Genomic DNA, 10,562 nt, shown 5'->3' with positions numbered 1-10,562 from the left:
AATCAGGAGGAGCCCAGGGTGGAATGCAAAATATGGGAAAACAATCCAACCATATTACAAATATATGAAACAATTTCCCTGAAAGGTGTGGGGAGGAAAAGATACTGACCTAAGTATGGAGATGAGTGGAGTCTGTAAAACTAAAGGCAAAACAAACTGTATATGACTATACACTAGCTGGAAAAGTCGTTTTCCATGGGGATATGTATTAACAATTATGATCCAGTTATACCTGTGTATTGAAATTGAAGACATACATATAAGGACCGTGGTTGGTGAGAGCCAGCTTTCACACTTTCAGAGAGAGAATTTACATTGAAGCAATGGTAGATTAGAAAGATTCAGGTGGTAGGAGATTATTTGGAGACATTAATATCAACTTATTTTTATCTTAATAAAGATATGATGTCTATATATAAATAAATGTGTATATACACATACGTAGTATACATACTTATATGTGTTTTCTGTGTCAGCTGAGAGAGTCAAAAGAAAGGTATTTCAGTATCAATGAGGACATATAGAACCCAGGTCTTGGCTTCTAATCCTATCTTCCAATAAAATGAGGCACAGTCCCTTTGAAGACTGTCTGATTCTATGACTGGGACAGGATATACATAAGATGAGTCTGGAGCAACTTATAGGGCCAGTAAGTATGGAAGTGGAAAAAACAACACATGCATAATGATGGGATATATCTAAGTCATAAAGAAGCCCATTGAAAGAGTTCCTAATGGCCAAAGTTTTAACAATTTGAGCAATAAAATAAGATTGCATTAAAAACATAAAATAAATATCCAGGAATCTATGCTGATATAAACAAATGAATGAATAAGTAAAAGAAAAGAAAAAGGGAGAGAAGAGACCAATTTCTAGTGAAGAAGAATTCTAAATAATTTATGTAGATAGTTCTCAAAGAGTGGTGGCATATCTCTGTAGTCTTAAGTGTGAGCTGCACATTGTGACTTCCTTCCAAATAGTACAGTATGGAAAAAAGAGGACGAAAGGGAAGAAGAGTACATTTGTAGTGGAGAAATCTGACAAAAACTACCCAAACCAGTTGATCAAGGTCAACATCAACAGTGATTAGTCATGCTGAAAGTATGTAACCTTGTTATGATAAGATGAGAGAGCCATTCTTTCTCTGTAGTCTCCTTCACCAAAACCCATAATCCCAGTCTCATTATGAGAAAAACATTGCATAAATTTCCATGGAAGGTCATTCCACAACATACCTGACCAGGACTCCTCAAAGCAGTCAAGATGGTCAAAAACAAAGAAAATTAAGGTGCTCGCTTCGGCAGCACATATACTAAAATTGGAAAGATACAGAGAAGATTAGCATGGCCCCTGGACAAGGATGACACGCAAATTCGTGAAGCGTTCCATATTTTTAAGATCGAACGATCATAAATATTTATGCTCCTAACAAGGGTGCCTCTAAATACGTGAGACAAACGCTGGAAAAACTAAGTGAAAAAATAGATGCATCTACAATTATAGTGGGAGATTTTAATACACCACTATCAACTCTGGACAGAACATCTCAAAAGAGAATCACTAAAGAAACAAAACATTTGAACAGTATACTAGAAGAGCTGGATCTAATAGACATATATAGATCATTACACCCAAACACAACAGGATACACATTTTTCTCAAGCGCACATGGAACATTCTCCAAGATAGACCATATGCTAGGCCACAAAGAAAGGCTTAATGAATTCAGAAAGATCAAAATCATACAAAACAATATCTCTGACCACAGTGGAGTGAAGCTGGAAATTTGCAAGGGATGGAGGCCCAGACTTCACACCACAATTTGGAAATTAAACAGCACACTCTTAGAAAAACAGTGGGTCAAAGAGGAAATCTCAAAAGATATCAATGACTACCTTGAAACAAATGATAATGATAACACAACATACCAAAATTTATGGGATGCAGCAAAAGCAGTACTGAGAGGGAAATTTATAGCCATAAATTCACATATCAAAAAAGAAGAAAGAGCAAAAATTGAAGAACTAACTGCACTTTTGACGGAATTAGAAAAACAACAACAAAGTAACCCAACAGGAAGAAGGAAGGAAATAACAAAGATAAGAGCAGAACTAAATGAAATAGAAAATAAGAAAGCATTTGAAAAAATAAACAAGACCAAGAGCTGGTTTTTTGAGAAGATCAACAAAATTGACAAACCTTTAGCGAGACTAATAAAGAAAAAAAGAGAAAAGATGCAAATACACAAAATAAGAAATGAGAAAGGTGATTTCACCACTGACCCCACAGAAATAAAGACTATCATAAGAGGATACTTTGAAAAACTATATTCCAAAAAAATGACAATTTAGAGGAAATGGACAAATTCCTAGAAACACATAAGCAGCCCATATTGACGAAAGAAGAAATTGATGATCTTAACAAACCAATCACAAGCAAAGAGATAGAATCAGTCATTAAAAATCTCCCAACTAAGAAGAGCCCAGGGCCAGACGGCTTCACAGGTGAATTCTACAAAACATTCCGGAAAGAACTAACACCAATCCTGTTGAAACTATTCCAAAAAATCGAAACAGAAGGAACATTGCTGAACTCCTTCTATGATGCCAACATTATTCTAGTACCAAAGCCAAACAAAGACACCACAAGAAAGGAAAATTACAGACCAATTTCTCTAATGAGCATAGATGCAAAAATACTTAACAAAATACTTGCTAATCATATTCAACAACACATTAAACGAATTATACAGCATGACCAAGTGGGATTTATTCCAGGTATGCAAGGATGGTTCAACATAAGAAAATCAATCAATGTGATACACCATATAAACAGATTGAAGGAAAAAAATCACATGATTATATCTATAGATGCAGAAAAGGCATTTGACAAAATACAGCACCCCTTCTTGATAAAAACACTCCAAAAGATCAGAATACAAGGAAACTTTTTGAACATGATAAAGAGTATATATGAAAAACCTACAGCCAACATTGTTTACAATGGCGAAATCCTGAAATCCTTCCCTCTAAACTCAGGAACAAGACAAGGATGCCCATTGTCTCTGCTCCTATTTAACATCGTCTTGGAAGTACTTGCTCAAGCACTGAGGCAAGAACCAGATATAAAAGGCATTCAAATTGGAAGGAAGAAGTCAAAATTTCATTATTTGCAGATGACACGATCCTATACATAGAAAACCCTGAGAGATCTACAACAAAGCTTCTAGAACTCATAAATGAGTTCAGCAAAGTCACAGGTTATAAGATCAATGCGCAAAAATCAGTAGCATTTCTGTACACCAATAATGAGCAAGATCAGGAGGAAATCAAGAAACAAATACCATTCACAATAGTCAATAAAAAAATCAAATACTTAGGAATAAATTTAACTAAATAGGTAAAAAACTTATACACTGAGAACTATACAAGACTGTTCAAGGAAATCAAAGAAGACCTAAATAAATGGAAGAATATTCCTTGTTCATGGATAGGAAGACTGAATATTATTAAGATGTCTATCCTACCAAAACTAATCTACACATTCAATGCAATCCCAATAAAAATCAGCACAGCCTTCTTTAAGGAACTAGAAAAACTAACTATGAAATTTATTTGGAAAGGAAAGAGGCCCCGAATAGCCAAAGACATATTGAAAAAGAAAAACGAAATAGGAGGAATCACACTTCCTGACTTCAAAACATACTACAAAGCTACAGTAGTGAAAACAGCATGGTATTGGCATAAGGAGAGACACACAGACCAATGGAATCGAATTGAAAGTCCTGATATAGAACCTCATGTATATAGCCATATAGTATTCAATAAAGCCACCAAACCCTCTCAACTGGGAGAGAATGGCCTATTCAACAAATGGTGCCTGGAGAATTGGATAGCCATATGTAGAAGAATGAAAGAGGATTACCATCTCACACCTTATACAAAGATCAATTCAAGATGGATCAAAGACCTAAATATAAGAGCCAAGACCATAAAGATCTTGGAAAGCAGTGTAGGGAAACATCTACAGGACCTTGTAATAGAAAATGGCTTCATGAATATCACACTAAAAGCACGAGCAGCAAAAGAACAAATAGATAAATGGGACTTCATCAAAATTAAAGCCTTCTGCACCTCAAAGGAGTTTGTCAAGAAAGTAAAAAGGGAACCCACACAATGGGAGAAAATATTTGGCAACCATATATCTGATAAGAGACTTATAACTTGCATATATAAAGAACTCATATATCTGGAAAACAAAAAGATAAACAACCCATTTTAAAAATGGGAAAAAGATTTAAACAGACACTTCTCCAAAGAAGAAATACAAATGGCTAAAAAGCACATGAAAAAATGCTCCAAATCTCTAGCTATCAGGGAAATGCAAATTAAAACTACAATGAGATACCATCTTACTCCCATAAGATTGGCAGCTATGAAAAAAACAGAAGAATACAAATGCTGGAGAGGATGTGAAGAAAGGGGAACACTCATCCACTGCTGGTGGGAATGCAGAAGGATCCAACCATTCTGGAGGACAGTTTGGTGGTTTCTCAAAAAACTAACCATAGATTTGCCATATGACCCAGCAATACCACTGCTGGGTATATACACATCAGAACTTAAAACAAGGACACAAACCGATATATGTACACCAATGTTCGTGCAGCATTGTTCACTATCGCCAAAAGTTGGAATCAATTCAAATGTCCATCAACAGATGAGTGGATCAATAAAATGTGGTATATACACACAATGGAATACTACTCGGCTGTAAGAACAAATACACTACAATCACACGTGATAACATGGATGAACCTTGAGAATCTTATGTTGAGTGAAGCAACCCAGGCATTGAAGGACAAATAATACGTGACCTCAATGATATGAAATAAGCAAGCTGCCTCAGAGAGCTAGAGTCTGGAAAAGAGGCTTACAGGAAATCGGTGGGTGGAGGAAGGATGTGAGTTAACATCTGCAGGGGTGGAATCTGTGATGAGCTGGCGGTAAGTATGAGCACAAAGAAGGGACAAAATGGGGGCAAGGGGTTGCCTTCAGGTGGGGCTTTGTGGGTTTGAGGGGGGCTGGGGATGGGCAGAGGGGTAATATTGTCCAAAAATTGGGGGAAGGGAGGGGCAACATACGAACATGGGAGAGTGTCAGGTTTCATTGAGAACAAAATGTTGAGAAAATCGTATCAAAGTATAAGTAGGAGGGTTACCTGTTTAGGATGCTCAGGGGGTATGGTCTGATGCGGGATGGACTCCAGGGGAATAGCTGAAGGCTCATTTTGCCAAGGTGGGTTGTATCATTGGGAAGAGACCCAAGAAGTGAGAGTTGGGGTGGACCCACATCCTGGGGAGGACTAATGCCGTCAAATAGAGAGAACTGTATCTCTCGTGAGAAAGGATGGCTCCCAGGGCATTAGGGCAGTTGAGAAAGTCAGGCCCTGAATACTGCTGCAAGTATCTCTGGACATGGCTTCTCAGGAAATGGAGATTGGCTGGCGTTGTGGGCCCCAAGGGGAGGGGAAAATGGATGTGGAATGGATGGAACCAAGGTAAATATGGGGGCAAGAGAGGAGTTTTGTGAGAGTACACGAGGATGAATATAAAACATGTAATATTACACCAAAAACATATAGGGGACGACAGACTAATAATGTAAACCATAACGCAAAACATAGGATAACTAAAAAATTTAGAAAACTGTACAACCTAAAGTATGGACCACACAGTAAGCACAGATGTCACCTTGTTTGAAAGCTATTGTCTCGGAATCTGTACATCAGTTTCAGGAAATATGATATGAATAAGTTAAAAGATTATCGCTGTGGAAGGGAAAAGGTTTTATGGTGGATCTGGGGAAGTACTGTATATTGTATATATGAATTTCAGTGATCTAAGACTCTTGTGAAGCTGACATTATGTTGGGATTCACTTTACAGGAAGTTTTGGATCACAGAGTGGTTCAACAATGCCAGCAGAGAAATACTGATATAGGATGTTATTGACAGGATATATATGGTTGACAGGGAGTTATACAGGGCATATGCCCAGGGTATATAGTAATGTCTAGATATACTCATAGTGGAAACAATTAAAAACAACAGCTGGGGGGGTACTGGGCCCCTGGCTGGGGGGTCACTGTCGTGGACCCTGGGGGAGCAGCGGCAGTCCCCCAGGTGCAACGGCAAGAACCAGGAAGGAAGGAGGGCCCAACAGTGGGCTCCTGATACTAATGGCTATGCTTTTGAGCCTGTACACCTGCAATAAGAATAAGGCCTAGAGTAGCACTGTGCCTGGGAGTTTCCTCCTGACAGCCTTCATGTTACTCAAATGTGGCCACTCTCACAGCCAAACTCAGCATGTAGATGCACTGCATTCCCTCCAGTGTGGGACATGACACCCAGGGATGAGCCTCCCTGGCACCGAGGGATCACTACCACATACCAGCTGAAGATGCAACTAGAAAATGACCTTGAATTAAAGGTTCAATACGGATCAGCAGAATATCCCTGTCTACATATAATAACATGACTTCAAAATGCTGTTTGACCTAATGTAAGGGGGAAATGGAAAGGAGAAATGAGATTATAAGGCTATGAGTCTCTAAAAAAGAGTCTGGAGGTTGTCAGAAGGAATGCCCTTATGCACAACTGAGCAGAGTCTAAGAGATAGATAAAGTAGATACAACCCCAGGTATTGGTTCTTTTGAGGAATAAAGAGACCCACGGGTTCTATGGTCATGGCAGATGGGGTTCACTGCCATGGCAGATGGCCCTTTTTTGGAGCTGGTGTCTCTGCGTGATGGAATTGGACTCAGAGGGGATCTCTTTTCACAAGACTTGCATGCTACTTTATTGGAATTGTAGTTGGTGCTGGGGTTTAAGATATATTTAGGGGATTTGAATCTCTGGACTGATAATATGACACCCAGGCCCAGAGCCTCAACAGACTTCAGCTCCTACACTTTGACTTATTGGACTTACCCCACTCAGCTAACATGGAGTTGAAGAAGGTCAACCACCACACCATGGAGCCTAGAGTGTCTACAACTGAAAGCAGGAGGAGTGCATCCAGTATCCATGTGGAATCTAAGCCCCCACTTGACATAGATGTGCAATGGACACAACCAATCCAATGTCCACAGAGAAAATGTGGAATGGGTGTGGGAAGGGTAGCCATGGTGGCTGCTGGGTTTGGGGAATGGGAGGAAGAGATGAGATGTGGAGGCTTTTCGGGACGTGGAGTTGTCCTGGGTGGTGCTTCACGGACAATTACGGGACATTGTAGATCCCCCCAGGGCCCACTGGATGGAATGTGGGAGAGTGTGGGCTATGATGTGGACAATTGACTATGGGGTGCAGTGATGCTCAGAGATGTACTTACCAGGTGCAATGGATGTGTCACGATGATGGGAGAGAGTGTTGCTATTTAGGAGCTTGATCTGTTTTGAGTTTATTTGTGTATATGGCATGAGAGTCTAACTTCATACTTCTGTATGTGGATATCCAATTTTCCCAGCACCATTTGTTGAAGATACTTTTTTTTACCCAAGTTACTTAGCACCCTTTACCCAAGGTGTACTTAGCACCCATGTCAAAAAATCAATTGGTCAGAGATGCAGGGTCTATTTCTGGACTTTCAATTCTGTTCCATTGATCTGTTTGTCTATCTCTGCACCAGTACCACACTGTTATGAATACTGCTGTTTTGTAATGCAACTTGAAATTGGGAAATGCAAGTCCTTTAAGCAAGCTCTTCTTTTCCAGGATTGTTTTGGCTTTTTGTGGTCCCTTGAGGTTCCATATATATTTAAGGATTGGTTTCTCCCATTTCTGCAAAAAGGCTGCTGGAACTTTAATTGGGTTTGGATTGAATTTGTATATGACTTCAGGTAAAATTGAGATATCAATGATGTTAACTCTTCCAATCCATGCCATTTTTGGCAGTGCTTTGTATTTTCAGTATACAAGTCTTTTGTATCCTGTGAAATTTTTCCTACATACTTTATTCTTTTGGATGCTACTGTAAATAGAATTGTTTTATTTTAGCTTTCTCTTTGGATGTTCATTGATAGTTGTATTAGTCAGAGTTCTCTAGGGAAACAGAATCAACAAGAGATATCTGTCAACAGTATGTGATTTTATAAGAGTCTCTCACGTGACCATGGGGATGCACAAGTCCAGGTTCCACAGGCAGACTGCAGTCAGGGGCTTCAATGAAAGTCTGATGAAGTTCTTGACCAGTTCTGGGAGATGTTGACTGTCCAAAGATGAGCTGGGAAATTCTCACTCAATGCTGCAATCACTTCCCCTTTTAAGGCATTCAACTGATTGGATAAAGTGTCACTCATTGCTGATGGCAATCTCCCTGATTGATGTAATTGTAATCAGCTATCTATGATTTACCACTGCAGTAAAGTCAATGATGACTAAAGTTTATAAATGCCCTTGTATTGCAGTTAGCCCAGTGCTTCTTGACCAAACGACTGGGTGCACTTACCTGGCCAAGTTGACACATTAGCCTAACCATCACAATAATATACACAAACACAATTGTTTTTTGCTTGTTGATCTTCTGCCTTGCCACTTTTCTGAGTTCATTTATTATCTTTAATAGTTTTCCTGTGGATTCCTTTGGATTTTCTATATTTCCAATAATGTCATCTGCAAATAAAATAGTTATACTTCTTCCTTTCCTATCTGGATACCCTTCCATAGCAGTTTGGTGTTATCTATGAATTCCAAAATTAGATAATGGATTATGTTTGTAAACTGGTCTGTTCCTCTGGACATACTACACTGTTTTAGATTCAGAAGTTTCACTTTTACTTGATTAAATTATGATCAAGGCTTTGATTTGGCCACATCAGTAGGATAGAGTCCCCACCCCCTTGGCAGGCAGGGACTCACAGAGAAAATGATACAGCAGAGGAGAGAGTTGGGGTTTTAATTCTGGAGGTCTGGGAAGTAAACACACAGGAGAAGGACACAGAGGAATAGAGATGGCTCCTTAGACACGGGAGAGGCCCTGGGAAGAGAGAGAGCCTGAGAGTCTACAGCTGACCTTGTGGAGAGAACAGGGAAGCTGAACCCAGAAAGAAATGAGCCCCAGGGAGAAAGACACTTAGGAGGAAGAAAAAGACTAAACTCTTGCAGAGACCACCAGCCATCTTGCTCTAGCACATAGCAACAGACTTTGGTGAATGAAGTAACTTACACCTTATGGCCTTGTGACTGTAATCATCCACTCCAAATAAATACCCTTTATATATGCCAACAGAGATTTCTGGTACTTTGCATCAGCACCACTTCGACTAACTAAACTTCCGTCCTTCCTTCCTTCCTCCCTCCCTCCCTCCCTCCCTCCCTCCTTCCTTCCTTCCTTCCTTCCTTCCTTCCTTCCTTCCTTCCTTCCTTCCTCCCTCCCTCCCTCCCTCCCTCCCTTTCTCTCTGCCTAATTGCTCTGGCAAGGACTTCTAGTAAAATATTGAATATTAAATAGCAAAGGTGAAAGTGGGCAACTTTGTCTCATTCCTGATATTAGGGGGAAAGATTTAAGTGTTTCATCATTGAGTATGATGTTAACTGGGAGAGGGGTCATTTCAAAAATGTCCTTGAAGCTAGTAGACAAATATAAACATATCAATATTGACATTAAGTGCACGTGGACTAAACTCTAATTATTGGCAGAGATTATCAAACTGGATGAAAAGAAAGATCCAACTATATGTTTCATACAGGAACTATTTCAGAATTTGGGTTTTGGTTCCAACAAGGAAAGATCTTAGAAATCTCCACTCCTGTTCTGAAAACAATAAAAAACCAGACAATCTGAATATCAATGATTTTTATTGGACCCATGAAAGAGCTAAGATTACAGAGCAAGTCAGCATTCCTAAATCTGGAGAGTGAGGTACTAACCTGTAACAGAGACATTGTACCCCAAAACCTGGTAAGAAAACTTACATTGTAATTTTGATAAATTGCTAAAGCTGATTGTAGGCTAGCTAAAGAGTGAGAAACTCCCAGGGAGCGCAGTTTTGTGGATGGCCCATCCTTTCTTGGGCTTTTCCTCTAGGAAATCCACTAGATTCTCATAGGAGAATGTATTTGTCAGTCAAAGGGGTGCTGATGCAAAATACCAGAAATCAGCTGGCTTTTATAAAGGGTATTTATTTGAGGTATAAGTTATAGTCACAAGGCCCTAAAGAGTCCGACTCAAGGTACCATAAGAGGGACTTTCTCAGCCAGAGTCTGATGCCACTTGTTTATGCAAGTTGTTGGGTGATGTCTGTGAGGGTTCAGTTTTCTTCCTCTTCCCAAGGCTCCATGATCCCAGCTTCTTCCAGTCTCAGTCACAGGCTCAGACAAGTCTTGTGTCTTTCCTGGGGCTCATCTCTCTCTGGGCTCAGCTGCTCTGCTCTCTCCACAAGGCCAGCTATAAACAATCAGGTGAATGGCTTGTCTCTCTTCCTGGAGCCTCTGCCATGTCTAATGGAGTCTTTTCTCTTTCCTCACTTATCTGCTTCTTTGTTTGATTACTTCCAGGATCAAAA

General features: G+C 39.7%; 1 non-coding gene across 1 annotated transcript; it reads left to right on the top strand.

Annotated features, from left to right (window-relative positions):
* Positions 1-1,288: 1,288 nt before the first annotated feature.
* On the top strand, positions 1,289-1,395 carry LOC111765398 (U6 spliceosomal RNA). The gene has a single exon (XR_002797756.1). It is a non-coding gene; the product is annotated as a U6 spliceosomal RNA (small nuclear RNA).
* Positions 1,396-10,562: the final 9,167 nt, after the last annotated feature.

The sequence above is a fragment of the Dasypus novemcinctus genome, chromosome 12 (assembly GCF_030445035.2).
Source record: "Dasypus novemcinctus isolate mDasNov1 chromosome 12, mDasNov1.1.hap2, whole genome shotgun sequence".
Taxonomy (NCBI): Eukaryota; Metazoa; Chordata; class Mammalia; order Cingulata; family Dasypodidae; genus Dasypus; species Dasypus novemcinctus.
Note: the sequence above shows the minus strand (reverse complement) of the source record. Positions and strands in the feature narration are given on the sequence as shown.